Consider the following 11,574-nt stretch of genomic DNA (forward strand, 5'->3'; position numbering starts at 1 on the left):
TAGCTTGTCGCTGGCCGATTCCCCAGTGGGGTGATGCGTTTAATCCCATGTCCACCCAGTGACCTTTGGCCATCAAGGGAAACTAGAATTAAGAACCCAGTGTTAGAAGCCAGTGAGTTGCATCCCACTGTGTGACCATCACCTACTCCCCCTCCTTCTCTGGACCTCATATTCCCATGTATATGATGATGTGCAGGGTGTTGCCTCTGTTCTAGTTGGAGATCTTGGTGAAGGGCTGAGTGGTCAGGATGTCCTATAGGAGCAGTGGGAGTCTGAAGCTGCACAGCTGGACTGTCTGGCCTCACTGTCCTCAGCTCCAGCCCAGAGTCACCACCCGCATGAAAACCTCGGGCCCTCAGATGGGGAAAGGAGCCAGAGGGTAGAGTCCAGCTGTGCCACAGAGCTGCTGTGGGAGGCAGGCCGTGGTTGGGACCAGCTAGTGGGACTACCAAGGAAGCCCAGGAGGCCGCCAGGTGTGTGGGGCTGGAATTGGAATTTTAAGAGCCTCAAGAAATGGAAACTGTCGTCCCAAATAAGATGATTCAGTGGAATTGGAAGAGGGATACAAGAAGACACAGACTTGGGGAACACAGAGTCTGGGCTGGGTAGAGAAGCAGCCCAGGGAAGTGCCTGAGAGGAAGACCGAGGAAGACCAAGGGAGATGTGATGAAAACCAGGTAAGTGGGCCCATGGGGCCAAGGGGAGCTTGGAGGTCATGCCCTCTTTACCGGCAGCCCCAGGTGTGCCCTCCTGTGTCAGTGGTAGGACTCTGCCTTCTGGGCCCTTTGGTAGGAACTGCTCAGGCCCACACATCTGAGCATCAGTTACCTCAGCACAGATGGCCACCCTGACTAATGTGAGCAAAGAGCATTTTGGAGGGAGGAAGTGGGTGGTAACATCTGATGATGCTGAAAGACCAAGCACTAAAGAGTTGAATGGATTTAGGACTTTGTAACTCAAGCAAGGACTTTGTAACTCAGAGAGAATTTTTGATGGAGAGATGAGAGGTAAGGAAGTAGACACAACAAATGTGGACAACCTCTCAAGACCTGTGTCCAGCAGGGTGGATGAAGTGAGGATGATGGTCACTGATAGGGTCTCTTGGAGTCTGGGTCTGGGGGCCTTTGTTAGAAGTACAGACAGAAAAGCCTACCCCTGCCTGTTCTTCCCTGTCATTGCTCACCATGGTTCTGGGATCGATGAGGCTGATCCCGGACTTGTTGATGGCAATTAAGAGGCTCTTCCCAAGTGGTGCTAGTGATAAAGAACCTGCTTACCAATGCGGGAGACAAACGCGGGTTTGATCCCTGGGTTGGAAAGATCCCCTGGAGGGGAGCATGGCAACCCAACCTAGTGTTCTTGTCTGGAGAATCACACGGATGGCAGAGCCTGGTGGGCTACTGCCCATAGGATTGTGAAGAGTTGGACACGACTTAGCAACTTAGTATGCATGCACATGAAAGTTTGGCTCTGTAGTTTGCTAGTAAAAAAAGGAAAACCCAGAGTCTGGGTTCACCCTTAAGTGGGGAACCCAGAGCAGCAAATGTTCTGTATGTTTGGGGTAGGAATGAAGCTGCCCTCAACTGGGCTTAAGTTTGCCTTTCCCGCTTCACACCTCATGCCCGTCCACACTCAACCACTTGTACTTCCTGCCCAGGCCTGAGCTCACACCTCTGGGTCTTTGCTCAGGCCAAACTGTCTGCCAGGAACACTCCCTCCAGGGTCTCCCTGGAAAGCTGAGGTGTTGCCTCTCCCAGGAAGCCTCGGCCTTCACAATCTGTTTGGGCCTCACATCAGCTATTCCTTACTTCTGTATCTGACATTTCCTAATCATTAACACTTGAGCCAGCCTTTTGAGACTCAGGGGAGCCTGTGGGAGACTTAAAAAAAAGGACAGGGACACAATGACCTGTCCATGGTTCTAAGAGGAGAGTCTGGGAGAATTTAGATGAGGGATGAGTGGAGTTTGGAAGGTGGGGAGGGTGTTCCATGTAACCTTCCACAGGAAGGATTTTAGGATGTTTTTCTGGCCTTGTGATTGTAATTTTACAGTGGTATTTCTGAATCTTTCAGTTCAGTTCAGTTGCTCAGTCATGTCCAACTCTTTGTGACCTCACGGACTGAAGCATGCCAGACTTCCCTGCCATCACCAACTCCCAGAGCCTACTCAAACTCATGCCCATTGAGTCGGTGATGCCATCCAACCATCTCATCCTCTCTTGTCCCCTTCTTCTCCCGCCTTCAGTCTTTCCCAGCATCAGGGCCTTTTCCAGAGTCAGTTGTTCGCATCATGTAGCCAAAGTGTCAGAGTTTCAGCTTCAACATCAGTCCTTCCAATGAATATTCAGGGCCGATTTCCTTTAGGATTGATTGGTTGGATCTCTTTGCAGCCCAAGGGACTCTCAAGAGTCTTCTCCAACACCACAGTTCACAAGCATCAGTTCTTCGGTGCTCAACTTTCTTTATGGTCCAACTATCACACCCATACATGACTGCTGGGAAAACCATAGATTTGACTAGATGGACCTTTTTGGTAAAGTAATGTCTCTGCTTTTTAATGTGCTGTCTAGGTTGGTCATAGCTTTTCTTTCAAGGATCAGTGGTCTTTTAATTTCATGGTTGCATTCACCATCTGCAGTGATTTTGGAGCCCCCCAAAATAAAGTCAGCCACTGTTTCCACTGTTTTCCCATCTATTTGCCATGAGGTGATGGGACTGGATGCCATGATCTTAGTTTTCTGAATGTTGAATTTTAAGCCAACTTTTTTACTCTCCTCTTTCACTTTCATTAAGAGGCTCTTTAGTTCTTTGCTTTCTGCCATAAGGATGGTGTCATCTGCGTAGCTGAGGTTATTGATATTTCTCCCGGCAATCTTGATTCCAGCTTGTGCCTCATCCAGCCCAGCGTTTCTCATGATGTACTCTGCATATAAGTTAAATAAGCAGAGTGACAATACAGAGCCTTGACATACTCCTTTCCTGATTTGGAACCAGTCTGTTGTTCTATGTCCAGTTCTATTTGTTGCTTCTTGACCTGCATACAGATTTCTCAGAAGACAGGTCAAGTGGTCTGGTATTCCCATCTCTTTCAGAATTTTCCAAAGTTTATTGTGATCCACACAGTCAAAGGCTTTGGCAAAGTCAGTAAAGCAAAACTAGATGTTTTTCCAGAATTGTCTTGCTTTTTCGATGATCCAACAGATGTTACCAATTTGATCCTTGCTTCCTCTGCCTTTTCTAAATCCAGCTTGAATATCTGGAAGTTCACGGTTCACCTGCTGTTGAAGCCTGGCTTGGAGAATTTTGAGCATTACTTTCCTAGCATGTGAGATGAGTGCATTTGTACTCATTTTGAGCTTTCTTGGTAGTTTGAGCATTCTTGGCATTGCCTTTCTTAGGGATTGGAATGAAAACTAACCTTTTCCAGTCCTGTGGCCACTGCTGAGTTTTCCAGATTTGCTGGCATATTCAGTGCAGCACTTTCACAGCATCATCTTTTAGGATTTGAAGTAGCTCAACTGGAATTCCATTACCTCCACTAGCTTTGTTAATAGTGATGCTTCCTAAGGCCCACTTGACTTCTCACTCCAGGATGTCTGGCTCTAGGTGAGTGATCACACTTATTGTGGTTATCTGGGTCGTGAAGATCTTTTTTGAATATTTCTTCTATGTATTCTTGCTACCTGTTCTTAATACTTTCTGCTTCTGTTAGGTCCATACCATTTCTGTCCTTTATTGTGCCCATCTTTGCAAGAAATGTTCCCTTGGTATCTCTAATTTTCTTGAAGAGATCTCTAGTCTTTCTCATTCTATTGTTTTCTTCTATTTCTTTGCATTTATCACTGAGGAAGGCTTTCATCTCTCTCCTTGCTGTTGTTTGAAACTCTGCATTCAAATGGGTGTATCTTTCCCTTTCTCCTTTGCCTTTAGCTTCTCTTCTTTTCTCAGCTATTTTTAAGGCCTCACCAGATAACCATTTTGCCTTTTTGCATTTCTTTTTCTCAGGGATGGTCTTGATCACCACCTCCTGTTCATTGTCACAAACCTCCTCCATAGTTTTTCAGGCACTCTGCCTATCAGATCTAATCCCTTGAATCTATTTGTCACTTCCACTGTATAATTGTAAGGGATTTGATTTAGGTCATACCTGCATTGTCTTGTCGTTTTCCCTACTTTCTTCAATTTAGGTCTGAATTTGGCAATAAGGAGTTCATGAGCTGAGCCACAGTAAGTTCCCGTTCTTGTTTTTGTGGAATGAATAGAGCTTCTTCGTTTTTGGCTGCAAAGAATATAATCAGTCTGATTTTGGTGTTGACCATCTGGTGATGTCCATGTGTAGAGTCTTCTCTTGTGTTGTTGGAAGAGGGTGTTTGCTATGACCAGCATGTTCTCTGTTAGCCTTTGACTTGCTTCATTTTGTACTGCAAGGCCAAATTTACCTGTTACCCCAGGTAGCTCTTGACTTCCTACTTTTGCATTCCAGTCCCCTATAATGAAAAGGACATCTTTTTTGGGTGTTAGTTCTAGAAAGTCTTGTAGGTCTTCATAGAACCATTCAACTTCAGCTTCTTCAGCATTACTGCTCAGGGCATAGACTTGGATTACTGTGATATTGAATGATTTGCCTTGGAAACGAACAGATATCATTTTGTCATTTTTGAGATTGCATCCAAATACTGCATTTTGGACTCTTTTGTTGAATATGATGGCCATTCCATTTCTTCTAAGGAATTCTTGCCCACAGAGTAGATATAATGGTCATCTGAGTTAAATTCACCCATTCCAGTCCATTTTAGTTTGCCGATTCCTAAAATGTTGATGTTCAGTCTTGCCATCTCCTGTTTGACCACTTCCAATTTGCCTTGATTCATGGACCTAATATTCCAGGTTCTTATGCAGTATTGCTCTTTACAGCATCAGACTTTACTTCCATCACCCGTCACATCCACAATTGGTGCTGTTTTTGCTTTGGCTCCATCTCTTCATTCTTTCTGGAGTTATTTCTCCACTCTACTCCAGTAGCATATGGGGCACCTACTGACCTGGGGAGTTCATCTTTCAGTGTCATACCTTTATGCTTTTTCATACTGTTCATGGGGTTCTCAAGGCAAGAATACTGAAGTGGTTTGCCATTCCCTCTCCAGTGGACCACGTTTTGTCAGAACTCTCTGCCATGATCCATCCATCTTGGCTGGCGCTACATGGCATGGCTCATAGTTTCACTGAGCTAGACAAGGCTGTGGTCCATGTGATCAGATTGGTTAGTTTTCTGTGACTGTGGTGTTCATTCTTTCTGCCCTCTGATGGAGAAGGATAGACGAGTTTTAAAGCTGCTTTCCTTTTTTTTCCCCCAAGCTGAAATACAGTTGACATAGAATATTATGTTAGTTTCAGGTATGCTGCATAGCTATTTGACATTTTCATACATTATGAAATTACCACCATGATAAGTCTAGTAACCATTTTTTCTCATACAGTATTATTGACCATATTTCTTATCCCCCTGGCTTGTACACTCTATAAATGGACCTCTTATTCCTCTTTACCTATTTCCTCCACCTTCCTTCCACCTCCACTCTGGCCAATTTATTCTGTGTGTCTGTGAGTACTTTTTGTTTTAATTTTTTGTTAGCTTTGTTTTTCAGTTTCTACATATAAATGAGATCACATGATATTTGTCTTTCTTTCTCTATTTAGCACTTGTTGCAAATGGCAAGATTTCATTCTTTCTTACGGCTTAAATATCCCATTGTGTATTTATACCACATCTTTGTTATCCATTCATCTGTTGGTGAACACTCAGCTTGCTTCCAAAAATTGGTTATTGTAAATAAGGCTGCAGTGAGCACTGGGGTGCACATATCTCTTCCAGTTAGTGTTTCCATTTTCTTCAGGTAAATAACCAGGAGTGAGTTTTCTGGGTCGTGTGGTAGTTTGATTTTTAATCTTTTGAGGAAACTTCATACCGTTTTCAGTAATGGCTGTATGAATTTATATTTTTGTCAGCAGGGCATGAGAGTTCCATTTTCTCTACATCTTTGCCAACACTTGTTATTTGTCTTTTTTGTAATAGCCATTCTGGTGTGAGGTAATATACACATACATACATACATACTAATATAATCATTTTAACTTGATAAGCCCTTAAGTTTGAACACATTTCAATCACCCTATGTATGTACTCCCACTCCCCTCCTTTAATGTTTTTGATATATTTTACAGTTTTTGTTTGTTTATCCCTTAATTACTTGTGAATGTAGATGATTTTACTGCTTTGTCTTTTTACCTTCCTACTAGGTTTATAAGGCATTGATCTACTCGTTTTACTGGGTGTTTGCCTTTACCAGTAAGATTTTTCCTTTCATATTTTCATGTATCTAGTTGTAGTCTTTTTTTTCCTCTTGAGAAGTCCCTTTAACATTTCTTATAAAGTTGGTTTAGTGCTACTGAACTCTTTTTGCTGTTGCTTGTCTGTAAAACTGTTTATCTCTCATTCATCTATGAATGATAAATTTGCTAGGTAGAGTATTCTTGGTTGTGGGTTTTTTCATTTCACCACTTTGAATATATTGTGCCACTGCCCCTGGCCTGCAGAGTTTCTGCTGAAAAGTCATGACTATCTTATGGGAGTTCCCTTATACATAGCTCATTGCTTTTCTCTTGCTGCTCTTAAGGTTCTCTTTTTACCTTCAATTTTGGCCATTTTAAGTATAACCTATCTTTGTGTGGATCTCTTTGGGTTCATCTTGTTGGGGACTTTTTATGCTTCCTGAGCTTGGGTGTCAGTTTCCTTCCCCAGGTTAAGGTTTTAGCTACTATTTCTTCAAATAAATTCTCTTCCACTTTCCCTCTCTCTTCTCCTTCTGGGACCCCTATAATGTGAATGTTACTATACTTGATGTTGTCCCAGAAATCTCTAAAACTGCTCTCATTTTTAAAAATTCTTTTTTTTTTTTTTCTTTTTAGGTTAGGTGATTTTCTCTACTTTGCCTTCCAGTTCAGTGATCCATGCCTCTGTATCATCTCCTCTACTGTTGTTTCCTCCAGTGTATGTTTTACTTCAGTTATCATATTCTTCTGATCTGTTTCTTTCTCTTTTCTAAGTCTTTGTTCAACTTCTCACTCTGTTCATTCATTCTCCTGAGTTCATTGAACATCTTTATGATGATTATTTTTGACTCTTTATGGGGTGGATTCTTATCTACACTTTATTAGTTCTTTTTCTGAGGCGTTGTCTTATTCCTTTGTTTGGACCATATCCCCTGATCCTCATTTTGCTCACTTCTCTGTGTTTTCTTCCTACATGTTCATTGTGTTGCTTACACTTCTGATCTTGGAGAAGTGACCTTATGTAGCCAACACTCTGGCATTCAGCAGCGTGCTCTCCTGTATTTACCTACTTAGATGCTCTAGGCTGCCCCCTATGTGGGCCACTGTTGTGACACAGATGACTGTTGAGGGTGTGTTGATAGATAGGACTGGCCCTCAGCCTGGTCGGCTACCCTGCCTTCCAGCAGGCCTGGTAGCTCCCAGCCCATTGGAGAGTGGAGGATGCTTCCTGTATGGTTGGCTGCGTGGCCTGGCTGGGGGATATGAGCTGTTGCTGGCCCATTGTTGTATTAGAAAGCCTCTGGTGCTAACTGGTGACATACAAGGAGGACTTGAAAATGGATCTTGCCAGTGCCATTGTTATCTCAGTAGAAGAGCTCCCAGAATAGCTGCCACCTGCAGTGCTTTCCCTTAGAAGAGTCCCAGTTGCCTCCTGTGTCTCTGGGAGGCTCTTCAACATCAGCAACTGTGTCTGACTCAGCCTCTTTTCAAACTGCTGCCTCTGCACTGGAACTTGGAGTGTGTGAGCTTTTGAGTGTATCCCTCTAATTAGAGTGAAGTCACTGTTTCCTCCAGCTCTCCTGTAGAAGATCTACTGGTTTTCAAAGCCAGAATTTCTGGAGCCTCATTTTCCTGGTTCAGGACCCTCAGGAGGGGTACCCCAACCCCTCGCTCCTTAGGGAGAACTTATGCGTTTATGATATTTCTCCTGTTTGTTGGTTACTAGCCCAGGGGAGTGGGCCCTGACTTTACTGCATCTCTGCCCTTTCTACCATCTTGTTGTGGTTCTTTCTCTGTATCTTTAGGCGTGGTAAGTCTTTCCTGCTAGTCTTCAGATCATTCTCATAGATAATAGCTCTGTAAATTGTTGTGATTTTGCTGTGTTTGTGGAAGAAGGTGAGTTCAGGGTCTTCCGACTCCACTATCTTGGCCATCTCTATTTTATTTCTAAAGGAAACCTCGTATCTTGTTTTCTCTGATATCCACAGCAACTCATATTTCGCTTGAGGAGGCTGAGGCTTAGAGAAAAGTAAACTGATTAAGGTCTCATAGCTGGAAAGTGGCAGGGATGAGTGTGAAACTGTCTTCTTTAAATATGTACTACATCACAGTATACTCTGTTGTTTCCTAACCAGCTTACACATCTGACTCACTCATGATGCTTTTCTAAAACACAGATGCCTGGCTCCCACCCAAACTTTTGGAGTCGGAATTTCCAGAGGGGTAGGTTTGGGTCTGTAAGGGGATTTGGAAGATGAGAAAGAAAAGAACCCTGTGGGCTGTGTTAGTGGTTGAGATTTGAGCTGGCAATGGTTAGAATGTCTGTGGCCATTATCTAATGCTGACCTCTAATGTGGCTTCAGTGTGTGCCTGGGGGGAGGGGAGATGCATAAATGATTGCAAGAAGCTGTAATTGAGGGCCTTTCATCGTTGGTGCTGAGTTGCAGAATTCCATGTGGGATGGCCTGGTTCTTATGGTTAGGATCTGGAGCCTTTGGTTTATTCTATGCAGTCCAGTAGTATGTAGTTTAGAACTTTTTTCTGGCTCTCATTTTCACAAACAAGGTGGAATTCTCTAAGCTTGGGAAGAGTTTAACAAAATTGATTTAAAACCTGGACTAAGTCAGTGTTTATTCCTCTTGTTTGGAGCTTTTTTACTGCCTTGGGCTCAGATTAGCTAAGATGAACCGATGGGAAGGGCTTCTTGAAGATCTTAAAAAATCTTAAAAAAAGATAAACAAGGTCAATGATCTGTGGGGATTTTGCAGTATCAGCCTCATTTCCCATGCTGCCAGAAGCTAAATAGACTTGACCAAAGAAAGGATGGGTGGGGTTTCAGGCTTCTGTTTCCATTTTTATTTCCTCCAGCCTGTTAGCTCTGGTTTCATGAAATCATATGATTTGTTTCTTTTTCCTCAGTCATGGTTTCTTTGTCTTAATGAGTGGGTTGGGAAATCTTACTCTGACACTTTCCTTCATTAATGATAACTCATGTTTGTAAAGCTCTTTAACTTCTACAAAGCACATACTTTTTTTTAAATCTTAGTTGATCCTTAAAATAATAAGAACAATAGTAATAAAAATAATAGCAAATAGTACTAACACAATAGTAATAATCCTAAAATAGTAACAGCAGTAACTGTGCTACTATTTATTGAGAGCCTTTTAGTTACCACATGTTATGTTAGGATCTTTGATGTTTGTGAAATATATCAGTTTTTCAAGGAGATGAATATTTCACTTTGTAGACAGCAAACTGAGGTAACTCAGTTTGAGTAACTTGCCCAGGGTCTTATAGTTAATATGACTGATCTGGGATTATAGCTCTTCTCTATTATTCCAGAGACCTCTCCACTGTACAACCCTGATACTCTTGTGCTCAGAGAGTCAAGGAGTTGCCCAAGATCACATGTTACATAGTTGCAATGAATGGAATCTGCACTTGGACTTTGGTGTTTTGACCTCTGGACTAGCTCTAATTCTTCTAAGTCCTCAGACACCATGTACTGTTTGAAAGCTCCCATCCTAGAGATGTTCAGATTAAGCCCTTCAGTAGAACTGATTTGGTTAGTTCTTTTAACTTATTTTAAAGCAAATTTGCATTTAATGACATCCATTCATATTCACTTAGTCTGCAATATGAAGAAGACACGGTGCATGTAGAAGAAGCTATGTTGGAGTTCAAGCACTTAAGGTTATCACCATTGACCACCCCTGACTTTGTGACCTTTGGTAAGTCTCTCTACCTTTCTTCATCTCAGTTATCTTACCTGTAGTATGCATACATAATAATATTTATCTCATAGATTAAATATTAGGTATATCAACCAACCATATGTTCAAGATTCTATAAGTAATAACACTTTAAATATCCTGTTTGGGGTTTTGTTCCTATTGCAATGTTTCCACTTGTTGTTTGACAACCTCATGACCTTCTCTTGGCTTCAATTTCTTTCTTATCTGTAAAATGAATAAGTTGGATTAAATTATTTGTAAGGTCATATGTACCTTGTGAACCATGATTCTCCACTGTACTGTTAAATCTTTATACAGAAAAATGCACCCTTCAGCAGTGTACAGCTCGTGAACTGTCACATTGACGGTACCTGTGTGGCCACTATCTTGACCAACAAATACAATATAACCAGCCCCTCCTAAGCTCCCTGTGTTTTCCTTTTCAGACACTAGCATCTCTCTCCTTTGGAAGATAAACAACATGAATGAGTTTGCCTGTTTTTGAACTTGCTATACATCGGATCATACAGTGTATATTCTTTTCTTTGCCTTCATTAAATTTAGCATCAATTGTAAGGTATTTCTGTTTGTTTGTTTTTTTCTCTTTTTCTATATATTGGTCAAATTTTTTCATTGCTCTATAATACTCTCTTTTAGGATTATTATCCATTGTATAATTCATGGATATAAAGTTGATTTAAGTAATAAACTTTTAAAAATAAAAATTAATTAAATTTTTATTGATGTATAGTTGATTTACAGTGTTATGTTAGTTTCAGGTATACTTTCGTATATGTATATATATATTCTTTTTCAGATTTCTTTTCCTTTATAGGTTACTACAAGATATGGGATTTTCCAGGCAAGAATACTGGAGTGGGTTGCCATTTCCTTCTCCAGGAGATCTTCCCAACCCAGGAATTGAACCCGAGTCTCCTGCATTGTAGGCAGATGCTTAACCATCTGAGCCACCAGGGAAGTCATAATTCCCTGTACTGTATAGTAAATCCTTGTTGCTTATCTGTTTTGTATACAGTAGTATATATCTGTTAATCCTAAACCCCTAATTTATTCCTCCCCCTTCCTTTCCCAAATGGTAACCATAAATTTGTTTTCTGTGTTTGTGAGTCTATTTCTGTTCTCTAAATAAGTTCATTTGTGTCATTTTTATGTATTCCACATATAAGTGATATCATATGATATTTATCTTTGTCTGGCTTACTTCACGTTGTATGAAAGTCTCTGGGTCCAGCCATGTTGCTGCAAATTGTTTTACAGTATTTCATTTTTCTTTATGGCTTAAAGTATTCCACTATGTGTATGTGCCACATCTTTGTCCATTCATCTGTCAATGGACATTTAGGTTGCTTCCATGTTTTTGCTACTGTTAATAGTGCTACTGTCAACATTGGGGTGGATGTATTTTTTAAAATTAGAGTTTTTGTCTTTTCTGGATTTATGCTCAGGATAGTCTTTTTATGCTCTTAATGGTATATTTGATAGATGCAT

At 41.3% G+C, this 11,574-nt stretch overlaps 1 long non-coding RNA gene across 1 annotated transcript; it reads left to right on the forward strand.

Annotated features, from left to right (window-relative positions):
• Positions 1-61: 61 nt before the first annotated feature.
• LOC122431343 lies at positions 62-10,638 on the forward strand. The gene is made up of 3 exons (XR_006266485.1): positions 62-677; positions 9,962-10,062; positions 10,512-10,638. It is a non-coding gene; the product is annotated as an uncharacterized LOC122431343 (long non-coding RNA).
• Positions 10,639-11,574: the final 936 nt, after the last annotated feature.

Source organism: Cervus canadensis, chromosome 29, assembly GCF_019320065.1.
Source record: "Cervus canadensis isolate Bull #8, Minnesota chromosome 29, ASM1932006v1, whole genome shotgun sequence".
NCBI classification, from domain to species: Eukaryota; Metazoa; Chordata; class Mammalia; order Artiodactyla; family Cervidae; genus Cervus; species Cervus canadensis.